Source organism: Phyllostomus discolor, chromosome 3 (genome assembly GCF_004126475.2).
Source record: "Phyllostomus discolor isolate MPI-MPIP mPhyDis1 chromosome 3, mPhyDis1.pri.v3, whole genome shotgun sequence".
Taxonomy (NCBI): Eukaryota; Metazoa; Chordata; class Mammalia; order Chiroptera; family Phyllostomidae; genus Phyllostomus; species Phyllostomus discolor.
The window spans coordinates 103,749,145-103,763,379 of record NC_040905.2 but is presented as its reverse complement, the minus strand read 5'-3'; the positions used below and the strand labels follow the sequence as shown (position 1 = coordinate 103,763,379).

At 45.3% G+C, this 14,235-nt stretch overlaps 1 protein-coding gene and 1 long non-coding RNA gene across 2 annotated transcripts in view; both read left to right on the top strand.

Annotated features, from left to right (window-relative positions):
- Positions 1 to 14,235, top strand: part of SHISA9 (shisa family member 9) — a 288,724-nt gene that overhangs the window by 94,549 nt on the left and 179,940 nt on the right. The gene's annotated exons all lie outside the window — the stretch shown is intronic.
- Positions 6,936 to 12,393, top strand: LOC118499566. Its single transcript, XR_004902061.1, has 2 exons — positions 6,936 to 9,843; positions 12,158 to 12,393. It is a non-coding gene; the product is annotated as an uncharacterized LOC118499566 (long non-coding RNA).

The window sequence follows — 14,235 nt, the reverse complement described above, 5'->3', positions numbered from 1 at the left end:
TTAGTTGCTTTGGCCATGTACAAAAACCCAACCTGCTCAAAAGGCAAGAAAAACTCTATTATGAGGCAAAGGGCATAAAAGCAACTTGCAAACACCACTAACAACAACAAATAGAAATCAGAAGTTATAACATTTGTAATGTTTTGTGTGGCAAGACAAATGAATGGTTGTTGGAAGAGCCATGTGCTGGCCATGTGTTCTTCATGACTACTGTTACATAGGTGTCCTGGGGGAACACAGTATTTGCAAGAAATAAAGCAGGGAGGCTGGAGGTGTTTCGCATGTTCTCTGCTTTATAATGTTCGTAAGGTATTGGAGAAGAGGACTATGGGTCTCTTCCTTAAGCCCGCATCAAATGGGCTATAGGGAAAAGCCCAGCTTTTGACAGATCTGGAAGGGTCCTTAGTGACCAACTTGTCCATTTTAAAGAGATCCAGAGGAGGGATGTCATGGGTTCAAGGCTTAACAGGAAGCCCATGATAGTTCGGGAGCCAGGAGCTAGGTTGCCTAATGGCTAAGTCAGTGTGTTCCATATCTTCAAATTCAGGGTCAAGGGTCACCAGTGGTCAATGGTGAGGCCAGAGGGCTGTGCTGGACAAGGTCATGCTTTTTTGGGGGGAGAGGAGTAAGGTAAAGGTTTCGATTTCATTCTAAGAGCTCCGAGAAGCCACTGGAAGGCTTTATGCAGGGGGAATGACTTGACCAGATTTACATTTTATAAAGATATCTCTAGAGGCTTGGTCTAGAGTGGATTGACACAGTCATCCAGGTGAGAAATGATACAAACTGAGCCTAGGGCAGGATGGAAGAGTTGTTGAAAATGGGATAGTCTCAAGAAATATAATCAACAGAACCTGGTGATGTTTTAGTTATGATGATGGGAGAGAGAGGTATTGAGGATGCCTCCTGCATTTTTGGGTTGGGTTGGGTTGGGTCATTGAGATGAATGAAGTTGCCACTCTTAAAGTGAAAGTGACTAGTTTGTGGAGTTGGTGGGGGAAGGTGTGCTCTGTTTGAGGCACTGCTAAATTGGGGATGCTTGAGAGACATCCAGACAGAGATTCCAAGTCAGGTGTTGGGCAGATGAAAATGGAGTTCAAAAGAAAGATCAGTGTTGGAGACTTATGTACATTTGGGAGTTTTAGAAGGTTACAACACAGATGAGATTAGCTGCAGGGGGAATGTAGAGGGAGAAGTGGCTAGGGGTGTGGGTGAAGCACAACCAACATTTATGAAGCACCTATTTTGTGCTAGGTCATCTTGCACTATGCAAGTACCAAATTAGTAGATGCCAATTTTGCCAATGAGGAAAATGAGGGTCAAAGAAGTTAGGTCATTTGCCCAAGGGCATGGGTATGGGCCCCACTGACCCCATGGCTGGAGAGTAGGGGAGGGGAGGAGCTGTTACCAGAAGAAGAAGAAGGACGAAGAACAGTTTGTTCAGAGCAAACAGATACTTTGTCCCTTGGGCACCAGCGTCCCAGGGACTACTGCCTGTTTTGGAAAGCATTGCCACCACATGTCGGTTCTTGGGTGACCTCGGTTTGTGAGCAGGGGAAGGTCTGAAGCAGTGGGAGGCTCTTATTTCAGACTTGAGCCCAGAATGTTGGAGTCCTTTTAGATTGCAAAGTCACCCACAAAGGCATATGTCTTCCTGAAGCTCAGGCTACAGATGGGCAGTGAAGCCACACACACGCACACGCTCTGAGAGACTGATTTCAGACAAGCTTTTATTAGCTAGCATATCATCTGTGCAAAGAAGAGACTCACATTTGAGCATTTGCATCATTTGAAGGGAAGAAAATAAGCCTGCCAGACTGTCTCCTTCCTCCCCACACCCCCAAGGGAGGGGCCAGAGTGACCTCAGCAACCTGGGTGGGTATGATTTGCTTTGAGCAACTGCCTCTTGGCTTGGTCTCTAAACCTGGAAGGGGAGAGGTCAAACCACCAACCATCAACAGGGAGAGAGACTCGGGGGAGGAGAAGGGTCCTACTCTGTTCCCTCCCCCCACTATCAACATAGCAGTCAGACCCGTGACACTTGGTCAATATTTATCGAGCACTTCCTCTATCTCTCCGACTTGTGTCTAAGGGCAAAGATGATGCCAATGAAGCATGACTCAGAGTTCGGTCCTCAAGGACTTTGCAAGTCATTTGGACACTTGATGTATTCATTCATTCATTCATTCATTCATCAAAAATTTTTACATGTCTTGTTCTTTAATGCATTCATTGCCAGTACCTTGTGCAATGCCTGACTCACAATAAGTGCTTAATAAATATTTGTTGGATGCTCAGTGAGGCAAGAAATAAGAAAATGAACAGCATTAGACTTTGTGATGGAAGAACTGGGAACCTGCACATGAGGGGGACATAGCTACCCATGGTCAAATGGACTCTCCCTCCAGTTTACTCAGCTACGCCTCAGGCTTGACTCTATTGACCATCCTCTGATCTTTGAAATGCACCCCTCCCTCAGTTCTCATGTTCTTCTTTCTCTTCTGTTTCTCTCTCACCTCTCAGACTGTCCAGCTCAGGATACACTTTTCCTGCCTGTCTCTAACTGTAGATGTCTATAGCTCTCTTTTTGTCACCCTGCATGCCTTCTGCATACCTGTTCCCTCAGGGCCATCTCCACGTGGAGGAATCCCCCAAGTCATTCCCTCATTCGACCAACAGATATTAATGGGGTACTATTCACGTGCCAGTCTATTCTAGATGCTAGAGATAATACGATAAACAACACAGACCAAGTATTTGTCTTCAAAGAACTTCTATCTACCACTCTGAATTCTCTCTCATGAACTCTATAGACTCATGTAGCCAAATATGTGCTTGAGAGTCCATTAGTCATCCAAAAGGAAATTCATTATTTGCCTCACACCAGCCTATCCTCTTCTTTTATGGGTCTCAGCATATGGCTCCTACCACCACCTAGTTCCCTAAGTCAGGGAATGGGGACTCACCCTAGACTCTGCCATCTTCCCACACCTCTACACCCAATAGGCCTCAGTCCTGTAGTTCCTATATCTTGCACATCTCCCCTATCAGCCTCCTCTTCTCAGCTATCCCAGCCCAGTGCTCTTTATCTCTTGCTCGTGTGTATTGCCACAGCCACCACATTTGTCTCTGTGCCTTTGTTCTCGCCTCTTCCAGCTTTTTTCCCCACTCAACTAGAGGTGCCTAGGGTCCCAGTAACATCACATTTCTCCATTGCTCAAAAATACAAGGGTCTTCCATGGCCCTAGGGTGAGAAATCAAACTTTTGTGTCTTTATTTCCTCTCATTTCCATGAGAGGAGAAAAAAGTATCTTATTAGCAAAAGTTAAGTAAAGGAAGCTTCCCACCTCATGCATTCTGATGGTAAGACACTAGACACAGAAGCCTACTGTCGCAGTAGCAAAGTCCACACAAGAACCCAAGCTTTTATTTTTTCAATTTTTATTTTTTGGATTTTATTTATTTTATTTTTTAGAGAGGAGAAGGGAGAGAGGAAGAAAGGGAGAGAAACATCACTGTGTGGTTGCCTCTTGAGTGCCCCCCACTGGGGACCTGGCCCACAACCCAGGTATGTGCCCTAGACTGAGAATTGAACTGGCAACCCTTTGGTTCATAGGCCGGCGCTCAACCACTGAGCCACACCAGCAAGGGGAGAACCCAAGCTTTTAAACACGGCCTGCCTCCTGTACACTTCCCTAGCCTCAGCACTCACATGGCCCATGCAGATCTGATCCCCATTCCTTGCACATCAGCCTGCATCCCTTTGCCCATGTTTATCTTTCTTCTCTGTAGCTGTTTTTGCCCTGCCCTCCCACAGAACTGCGTCGCCATCCCTCACACCCCTCTTGAGCCCTGTATTCTCTCTGCTCTTGCGATTCTTATTGTACATACTTGCTGATATGTCTTTTTTTTTTTAAATTCCACAACAGAAGGAGCAGTGTCTTAGTATTCCCAGTGCCTGGCACTTGGAGATGACCACAGCAGACACTGTTGGTACCCTGCCCTTGGTCCTTTGCTTTCCCTTTCCCATACAAGCTGCACAATTCCTACTTGCAAGGCCCTTTGACTCTCCTCCTACCAGCTTTCTCTGGCCACAGGAGCATGCCTGGGATGTGAATGGGGCAGGATGGAGGTACCAGGGACTTAACACTGTAGGAAACTTTAGTGAATAAATAATACTTAAGTCATATGTTAAATAAAGACAGGCATTGCAGGATTCACAGTGTAGCTTCCTTACTCCTTGGCTGTAGCACTCAGACATTTTTTTTACCCATTCCTGGAGATCCCCCTTGTGAATACGTCCCAGTTGTGTCAGTGGTAACCTGCTCGAATTAACACATCCTTCCCCCATATCACATCCCCACTCCTCTACAGAGACTTTCTGGAATCATCTCCCAAATAAACCATTGCACTCAAATCTTCTGTGGGACTTCAGCTAAGATAGTGCCTTAAGAATTGTCTGATGACTGACTAAACAAATGTAATACAATGACTATTAGATATCCATAAAACAGTAAGTGAGTAACACAAGATAGCTTATAACCAACAATCAGTAGTTCAAAGCCTTTGTAAATCAGAGAAGATGCCTTGTGCAGATGGGAAGGCTTTAAACAACACTTAGTGGGCATTTACTATGTCCCAGGCCCCGTTCCAAGGATGTGTGTCTCTGTGTGTTTTTTTCTCATTTAAATGTCTCAAAACTCATGGTAGGTGCTATTTATAATCCTGCTTCACAAATGAATTAAACTGGGACACAGAAAGGTTAAGCTCAAGACTTCCCAGCTGCAGATGGAGGATCTTGGAGTTGTAGACTCCAGGAAGTCTGGTTTTCAGCTGGGTTCTGAACCCCTGGGCCTTGCTGAGGGGATGAGACTTGATCTGGGTCTTGAATGTCTGGAAGAGATTGAGAAGGACATTCTAGGAGATAAGTCAGCAGGAGCAAAGGCAAGGAGATGAGAATGCACAGGCCCTGATCGGGTTACACCCTTGTGGGAGGTGGGGTGGGGGTGAGGGGTGAGTCTTTATTTGCAGGAAGGCTCATGCTGCAAGGATCTCATTTTCTCCTCCATTGTCCCTGTCTCCTAGATTATTCTGGTGTTCCCCAACACCAGAGGATGTGGGGAAGACTGAAGGGCCAAAGCTGGAATCAGAAGGCTCTGGGGAATCTGGCTACAATGCAGCAACAGATTCTCTTCTGTACCTTTACTTACTGATACTGAGTTTGCAAGAGTCTCAAACACACGCTGGAACATAGGTTCAAAATCGCAGGATCCGGATCCTCAGATCCAAGGTTGAAAGCTTGAATGCCTGCAAGGGCCACACAGCCAGGGCGTACAGTGGAACACCTGGATGTAAGATGGTAAGCAGAAGGCCTTGGGTCTTGCTTAGAAGAGGCAGGTGCACCCAGCTGCACCCCATCATTGCCTGGTGGGAGTGAATGCTCAGCATGGCTGTTTTTTTCCTTCCATGACAAAGGAGAGGCCAGAAATCTAATTTTTAAGAGGTGAAGCATCTCAAGTTTCAAATATTGGCAATAAGTTAATATTAAAGGAGCACTTTGCAGGTGACATTGAGGAGGTCAAAAAAGTGTGTTAATGGGTCACATTTGGCTCACAAGCCTCCATGTTAAGATCCCCTATGGTAGACAATAGAATATTATACTTGGATGACAGAGTCCTGGGCTCATAGAATCTTAGCTTCAGAATCAGTAGTATTATACATTCTTAGAACTGTCCCTTAGACAGGCTACTCAGCACATGCAATCATTAGAATGAGAGAGAATTTTAGCTGAGACCTCAGTTATGTAGAATCATATGACTAGAAAATCATTATTGTTTTGGGGGGTTTTTTTTGAGTCTGAATCTTTACTTATTAACCTGTAAAATCTCAGAATCCAGAATTATTGGAATCAGACACCTTCTTCATCAAATATCTGGCCTTTAAGAAATGCTAGTTGAATAAATATACTTGTCAAGTTTCTGCTTGAATGAATTCCCCCTTCCTAAGATATTCTTGTTCATTTCTTCCAAAAGTATTTTTATCGAGCACCTAATATGGGCATCAGTAAAAGTAGAAAGGCGAGGTGCCTGCCGTAGTGCAACTTACATTCTTGTGCAGGTGGACAGGCAGTAAACACAAGATTAATTTAGTTGGCGATCATTTCTAAGAAGTAGTATGATAATATTACAGAATGTGCCATGGTGGGGTGAAAAGACGGGGCACCTTAGACAGGTGTTCAGGGTGGCCTTCACTGTGGAGGTGACCTTTGAGAGGAGACCCAAATGATGAAGAAGACTCAGCCATGGGAAAATCTGGGAAGGAAGGTGAAGAGCAAGTGCAAAGGCCCTGAAGTAGGGACAGGCTTATGTGATTAAAGCGTAGGCAGAACACTGGTATGGCCACAGCACAGTGAGTGGGAGGAACAAAACAATGGGAGATGAGACCTTTGAAGTGAAATTTACGCATCTCAAATAAATAATGAGAAAACTTTCAACACACTTGTGTTTAACCTGCTGGCTCCCCTCCCCACCACACACATCTTATGTAAGTGCTTGCTAAGTGTTTGTTGGATGCAGAAACCAGGTCACAGAGAATGAGGTGGGGGTTAGCACTGCACTTGTCCTCAGCATCATGCAGGAGTCCACTGTTGTATTTCCTCAGTGCTTTTGCAAGCATCTTCTTCTATACTTAAACCACTTGCCTGTCATGGCTGCCTTGTGACATCCCCTTTTCCCTGGTACTGCAGCTCTGGGGTCCTGTGTCTCCATCAGGGTGTGTGAAAGCTGTCACAGCCTCTGTGCTGCTATCTCCATGGTACCCAAGCAGGGGGACAATCTAATTAGGCTATTTTCAGCATCCCAGAGGGAGGGGGAGTGGAGGGGGAGAGGGAGAAGGAGAAGGGGATCTGCCTTTCCAGCTGCCTGTCTCTCTCTCTCCCTCTCTGAAGTTATTATTGATTAAGCGGTCAGGGGCCAAGGAGGCAGGACCTTTCCACGCTCGGTGCTGGAATCAGAGGAGGCTTTCTGGCAATGCAGTGGGCCACGCCAGGGACCCTAGAGCTGGCAGGCTTCCAGGTGCCTGGTGCTAATGAGCTCTGAAGCCTACAGCTTTGACCAGAAACACGTCCCCTGCAGGCTGTTTGTCCTCTGCTGGGACTGGCTGCCACCAGCTTCCTCTGGACTGATGAGCCCAGAGACAAGGATGCTGGCAGCTCTTTGTTTCTTAGCCTGAGGCTTGTGTTGGCCTTCAAGGCTTTTGCCTGTGATATTCAGAGCCTTGGAAGAAAGCTGGCTTCCATTTGCCTGGAGCACAAGGGGCCAGTGGCTCCTAGAAGTGACTCATGGGCTGTGGAGTCAAAGGAAAACCACTCAACTCTAAGTTCCAAATGGGCAGGGATCACATTCAGCTTGCTGACCCCATGACCCCATAAGCATCTAGCACTTATTAGGTGCTAAACATTTACTCACCAAATATTCTGCTACAAGCCTGTAAGAACACTGGCTGTAAAGGACTTCCTTCTTTAAGGCACCACATTTCACCTCTCCCCAATTGCTCCTGCTTTGTTCAAACTCTAACCAAATCTGCTGACTTTAGATGCTAATGTGGTCAAATGAAGTTGGAAAATAATCAATACCTTTAAAGTCCTCACTATAGATAGGAAGTGCACCAGGTGAACCACACGCATTATCTAATTTTACCCTTGTAACAACTTAGTGAAATAGGTATTTTCATTATCCCCATTTCACAGATGATGAAAGCTGAGGCACAGAGTGGTTAAAGGAGCATGTCCAAGATGACATAGCTGGCATCAGGTTGGGGATTAAAACTCAGGTTTGCCTGACCTCAGATCCAGCCACCCAAGGTAATACATTTACATGGGATTCCCAGATTCAAAATTCAGAGGAGTCTTTAACAGGCTAATATCAGTTGTGAGTCACAAAGAAGGGGTGTTTCCTAAAATCATTTGACCCTTCCATTTTATTTTCTGGGCACACTTGTTAACATCTCCTGACAGCATTTAGGGAATGGCTGTTTGGAGGTAATTAAACAGAGCAAGTGATAATGTCCTTAATTAATCCAATTCACTCTCTTTCATTTGTGCTTATTTCCTTATATTGGCAATAGCTTCAACAGGGGGTCTCTAACAGTCAAATCCCTGGTTACTCCTCTTGACTCCAGAAACAGCATCAACACCAAAAGGGGCATTTGCAAAGAGAATCTGAGTTTGTGTTACTGCTTTGCACCAATCCGAGATGTGTTGCTGTCTGACACAGCAGAGGCTTGGCATGAATTTTGAGCCAAGGCTGCTGCACGCACACAAACACATACACACACAGAAAGACACACACACTCACTCACTCTGATGAATCAGACCTTACCATGGGACTTTGCCCTTTTGTTTAAAATATTATGGAGTCACAGGACTTCAAAGTCATCCTTCTGATATCTTTTCTTGCACCCACGACTGACTTGGTGTGTGAAAATGGTGTGCTTCGAAGGTGGGGGCTTCACCTATCTGCCTGCTCTTTCTCTCCCTCAGTATCTAGCAGTGGTTGGACACAGAGGTGCCCAACAGATGACTGGTCCGTGGATCTTCTGCATTCATCAGAACTGCTATCATCATTATCCTCATGGCTATCATTTATTGTCTTCCATGTGTAGACATAGGGCTTCATGCAATGGAGCCAACAATGAGCACACATGGGCCGGTTGCTGGCTACCTGTTTTATAAATAAAGTGTTATTAAACACAGTCATGTCCATTCCTGCATGTGCTGTCTGTGGCTGCTTTAGTGCTGCAGTGGCAGAGTTCAGTAGTTGGGATGGAGACTCTATGACTCTGAAAAGCCTAAAATATTTCCTATCTGGCCCTTTTCAGAAAGTTTGCTGACTCCTGCTTCATACACATACACAAGGTCTTCTAATGCTTGTGGCAACCTTGAAAAGAAGTGTGCCCAGTTCGCAGGTGAGAAGATTGAGGCTCAGGGAGATTAAAGAGTTTCCCCAACTGATAAGTGGTAGTTCTGCCTCTCCAGAGACACCTCTATGCTTCCCATTTTGTAATACCACAGAAAATTGAGAACAGACTGAATTTTTTCACCTTATTTTTCAACTAAGTCTTCGGAGTATCTGGGGTTGATTCTACTGGGGGCTGGTAGGGCACTGCCAGCCTAAAATTGCCAGAGAAGGCAGGCAGCATGCCTGGCTAGTTTGTAGCTGGAGGGGACTGTTAATCTCCACATGGATACACAGATTCTTTCCTGGAGATCAAAGGTGTCTGGAGCAGCTGATTCATCAACACCTTTGAAGTATGCTGCCAATTTAACAAAGACAAATTAATTTCTTTAGCTTCTCAGCCGCTGGTGGTTTTAACACACACTGTTAGTTATTTTAGCTGGAAAGTCTTCCCTATCTTTCTTTACACCATGAATCCCTAGAGCTGTCCAAATCTTTGGTGACTTATCTATGCAGGGGAGGTATGATGGGTGATAATGTGTCCTGTGGTGGTTGTGTCAATGGTGGTAGTGAGGGCAGTGAGTATTCCTGTCTCTGGAATGAGGCTCAGTTGAGATAGCCTCACAGTTGATGTGGTGCTTGTACCATTTCCATTTATGTTAGGCACATCCTGCAAAGCTAATAACTAAACCCAGGTTTTACCCATTTCCCTTGATTGATTGATTGATTGATTGGACTTATAACTATCTTCATACTGGAAGTATTGAAATAAGTATGACATTATGTATTAAAAATTGGGCTTTTTGGAAAATAGGCAGTGACATGAAATCAAGATTGTCTTGGAAAATCAGGGACACATCTTTTTAAGTACCTTTAAGGCAATTTTAAGGTATTTCTCCTCTCGTCCACCTCCCAAATATGCTATCTCGTGATTTCCCGGACCTGGCCCACCTTGGCGCCTCAGAGCTCTAGGAGGGGACCTGAAACTGGACAGCAGCAGGGAGCGAGCTGAGCTGCCTGGGTGACTGCCCAGTGGCCGACTGAGGTTCTCAAAAGACGGTACTTTGAATGGGAGCAGGAGCTCTGGACGCTGCCTTCGGTTCTGGTTGGGCTAAGGATGGCTAGCTTTTTCCTCGAGTTTCCCGGAGCCTGCCTTTTCCCCAGTCACAATGGGCACTGGAAGGATTGCCATCCAGCCACTGACCACGAAGGCCCTGGGACCAGTGGCATTCAGGGATGTGATTGTGGACTTCACCCAGGAGGAGTGGCAGCAGCTGAAGCCTGCGCAGAAGGACCTGTACAGGGACGTGATGATGGAGATCTACTGGAACCTGGTCTCACGGGCATATTCCTGGTCAGAGAAATAGTTTCCTTCATTTTTTCTTTTTTAAAAAATTTTAAATCGAGACTTCCGGCAAGATGGAGGAATAGGTGGACCCACCGTATCTCCTTGCACAACCAAGAATAGAACAACAATAATTTACAGATACAATATCACTCAGAACTGTCAGAGGATTTATCTGAATGGAAGTCGGACAGCCAAGAAGTTGAAGTAGACCTGTACATCCAGACTGGTAGGGGACGACGAGCCGGGCAGGTGCGGGGCTGGCGCTGGTCGGTGGCGTGCGGAGGTCGGGGGAAATTTGGTGCAAAATCGGTGCAACAGCCATCTGGGGCGCAAGAACGCAGCGGCGATCTCTGAGTACGCAAGCAGTAGCTGGGGGAACCAGTCGGGCAGTGATTGTGGACCAGGGCAGAGCTCGCAGCCCAGGATCCCAAGGAAGTGTCTGAGCCCAGGAGAACGGAACTGCCGCCATTGTTCCCTCCCGCCCCCGCCCCCACATATAATGTCACAATCTAGCGACTGGGGTGCCCAGCCCCGGTGAACACCTAAGGCTCCGCCCCCCACCGTAACAAGAGCGACCAGACCGGGGAAAAAAAAATAGGAGAGACAGGGAAAGACATAAGACATGTTTCCAACAGATCAGTCCCCCAGGACCCATCCTTTTGAGCGACCAAGAAATAGCCAATCTATCAGATGCACAGTTCAAAACACTGGTGATCAGAAAGCTCATGGAACTGGTTGACTTTGGGCGCAATTTAGATGAAAGGATGCAGGTTACCATAAAAGAGATGCAGGAAGATACGCGGAGGAGAGCCAATAGTGAAAGGAAGGAATCTGAGTCTCAAAACAATACAGTGGACCAGAAGGAAGATAGAATCAACCAAGCAGGAAAGCATGATGAAATAAGAATTCGAAAAATCAAGGAAAAGCTTAAGAGCATCCAGAACACCTTTAAACGTTCCAACATCTGAATTATAGAGGTACCAGAAGGGGAGGAGCAACAAGTGGAAAAGTTATTTGAACAAATAATAAAGGAGAACTTCCCCAATCTGGCAAAGGGAACAGTCTTCCAAGAAATCCAAGAAGCTCAGAGAGCCCCAAAGAAGTTGGACCCAAGAAGAAACACACCAAGGCACATCATAATTACATTAGCCAAGGTATAAACGAAGGAGAGAATCCTAGAAGCAGCAAGAGATAAGGGGACAGTAACCTACAAATGAGTTCCCATCAGACTGTCAGCTGATTTCTCAAAAGAGACCTTACAGGCAAGAAGGGGCTGGAAAGAAATATTCCAAGTCATGAAAGACAAGGACCTACATCCCAGATTGCTCTATCCAGCAAAGCTCTTATTTAGAATGGAAGGGAAGATAAAGTGCTTTTCAGATAAAGTCAAATTAAAGGAGTTCATCATCACCAAGCCCTTATTTTATGAAATGCTAAAGGGACTTATCTAAGAAAAGAAGATAAAGAAAAGACATGTATAGTAAAAGGACAGCAAACTCACAAATATTAACAACCACACCTAAAGCAAAACCAAAAGAAACTAAGTAAACAACTAGAACAGGAACAGAACCACAGAAATGGAGGGCACATGGAGGGCTAGCAGCAGGGGGGTGGGAGGAGGAGAGAGGGGGAAAAGATATAGAGAATAAGTAGCATAGAATGTAGGTTGAAAATAGATAGGGGGAGGGCAAGAATAGTACGGGAAATGTAGATGCTAAAGAACTCACAAGTATGACACATGGACATGAACTAAGAGGGGGAACGTGGGTAGGAGGGGTGTACAGGGTGGAGGGGAGTGAAGGGGGAAATGGGACAACTGTAATAGCATAATCAATAAAATATATTTTAAAAAAAGGTATTTCTTAGGGACATTTAGAAATATAGTCTCCAAGAAAGGCCATTTTGACCTAGTGAGTATTCCATGGTAACAGGAATTTCAGAGTTCACGTCTAAGGGAAGACCAGGAAACTGTGAATGCATATGTGTTGTGGGTCCCTGACTAATGGGGACTTTGCTCTTCTGAGACAATGGGATCTTGGATTCTGTGCAAGACAGTTTTCTATACGTTGTTTCCTTGAAGCTGCATACAAATATAGCTTTCCATCTCAGAATAATTACCCTCATTTTGTAAAAAAGGGAACTGAAATTCACAATTGTCAAGCGATTTGTTGAGTCTAAGCTGGCTAAGGTGGGAGTCCCATTTAGGTTTGTCATATTGAAAGTCCTTATCTTTGAAAAGAATGGTATTATCATCATCATCAACAACAATAATAGTGGATGATATAGAGGCCAACTAAATGCCAGGCACTGTAGTAAGCACTGTCTATGAATTATCTCATTTAATCCCTACAATAACCTTATGAGGTAGATTGTATGTTATTTATTATCCCCACTTTACAGATTAGAGAAACTGAGGTTCATGGCAGTTAGGTAACTGTCTCAAGGCACCCCAGCTTGTAAATACCAGAGACAGGGCTTGAGTATATCCTTGTGTGATACCAGTGGTGCAAGGGCATGAACTCTGCTGATTTCTGCCCCACTCAAGTCAAACCAATTCATGCATTCAGCCCAGAATGTCTTTGCCTTAGCGGCCATCTCATCCAATTCCCGCATCCAACAAAAGATGAATGAGATTTACTGAAGCCCATTCATGCCTCTACTTTCCTCCTAAAGGAGAGATTTTTGTTTATTTAAAGGAGACAGCCCTAGTCTTGGCCTTCTTTTTTATAATGGCCAGGGGCCATTCACTGTTCTGCAAGTTGTGCCCACTGAGGGGCTAGCTCAGATACACAATCCTTGGGTGTAGAGAGGCAGCCTCAGCTGGACCCCTGCCCAGCCAGCCTTTGCTCACCATGCTTTAGGTCTGCCTTGGAAAGAGTCACCATTAGCAGACCTCCATTGTTGGGAGGATTTATTCAACTACTGCTGGCGTGGTTTCCCCTTATCACTGATGCCCTGCACCCAAAACACTGGCCCCAACTCTAACAAGAGGGATCTGGTCTCCAGTTTGAATTTAGTCTCATGCCAGTTGGTCCCACTTTTTGAGACAACATCAACAATGGTCAGATAAAACTAGTTTCTCAGCATTTTCTCTTTCCTTTCGGGTCTTTTCTTCCAGCTTTTGTCTGTCTACCCAACCTCCTAGCATTTGGCCAGCACTCAAATCCTTCATTTTTATGAGCTTTACAAGCTATACCTTTGAACAAGGTGAGGGAAGAATTCATGGGGATTGCCCATGGGGATTGCCCATGGGGATGAAGGCAATTAGCAGGGTGGCAGAGAGAATAGTTCCAGTTAGAATGTGTGGAGATGTTTCAGTGCTTTTCCTGCCTCTGTCACTGTCATTTACATCCAAGGAGAGGCACTGAAGCTGGTAATATTTCCAAACTTTAAATCTCCTCAAAATCCTTTATTGAGTCCTAGTCACCTATCACCTTTGGTTATACAATTTTAATGTGCATAAATATCACCTGATGGGTTTGTGAAAATGCAGGTCCCTAGGCCCCCCTCAGTTGATGGGGGTTATCTGTATTTACAGGTGCCTCTGGGAGATTCCAGTGCAGATGGTCCAGGAAAAAAAACTTTGGAAGCTTTGACCTATGGACAGAATCCAAACTCTGTAGTAGGTGTCTTAGTCAGCTTGGGCTGCCATGACAAAATACCACAGACTGGGTGGCTTAAGCAACAGAAATTCATTTTCTCACAGTTCTGGTGGTAGGAAGTCCAAGATCAAGGTTGCAACTCATTCAGTTTCTGGTGAGGGCTCCACTGGCTTGCAGGGGGTACGTTCTCACTATGTCCTCACTTGGCCTTTCCTTGTAGTGTGCATTTTCTGCTGTCTCTTCTTACAAGGACAGCGATTCTGTTGGATCAGTGCCCCACCCTTCTGACCTCATTTAATCTTAAGTACTTCATTTAGAGGATCCATCTCCA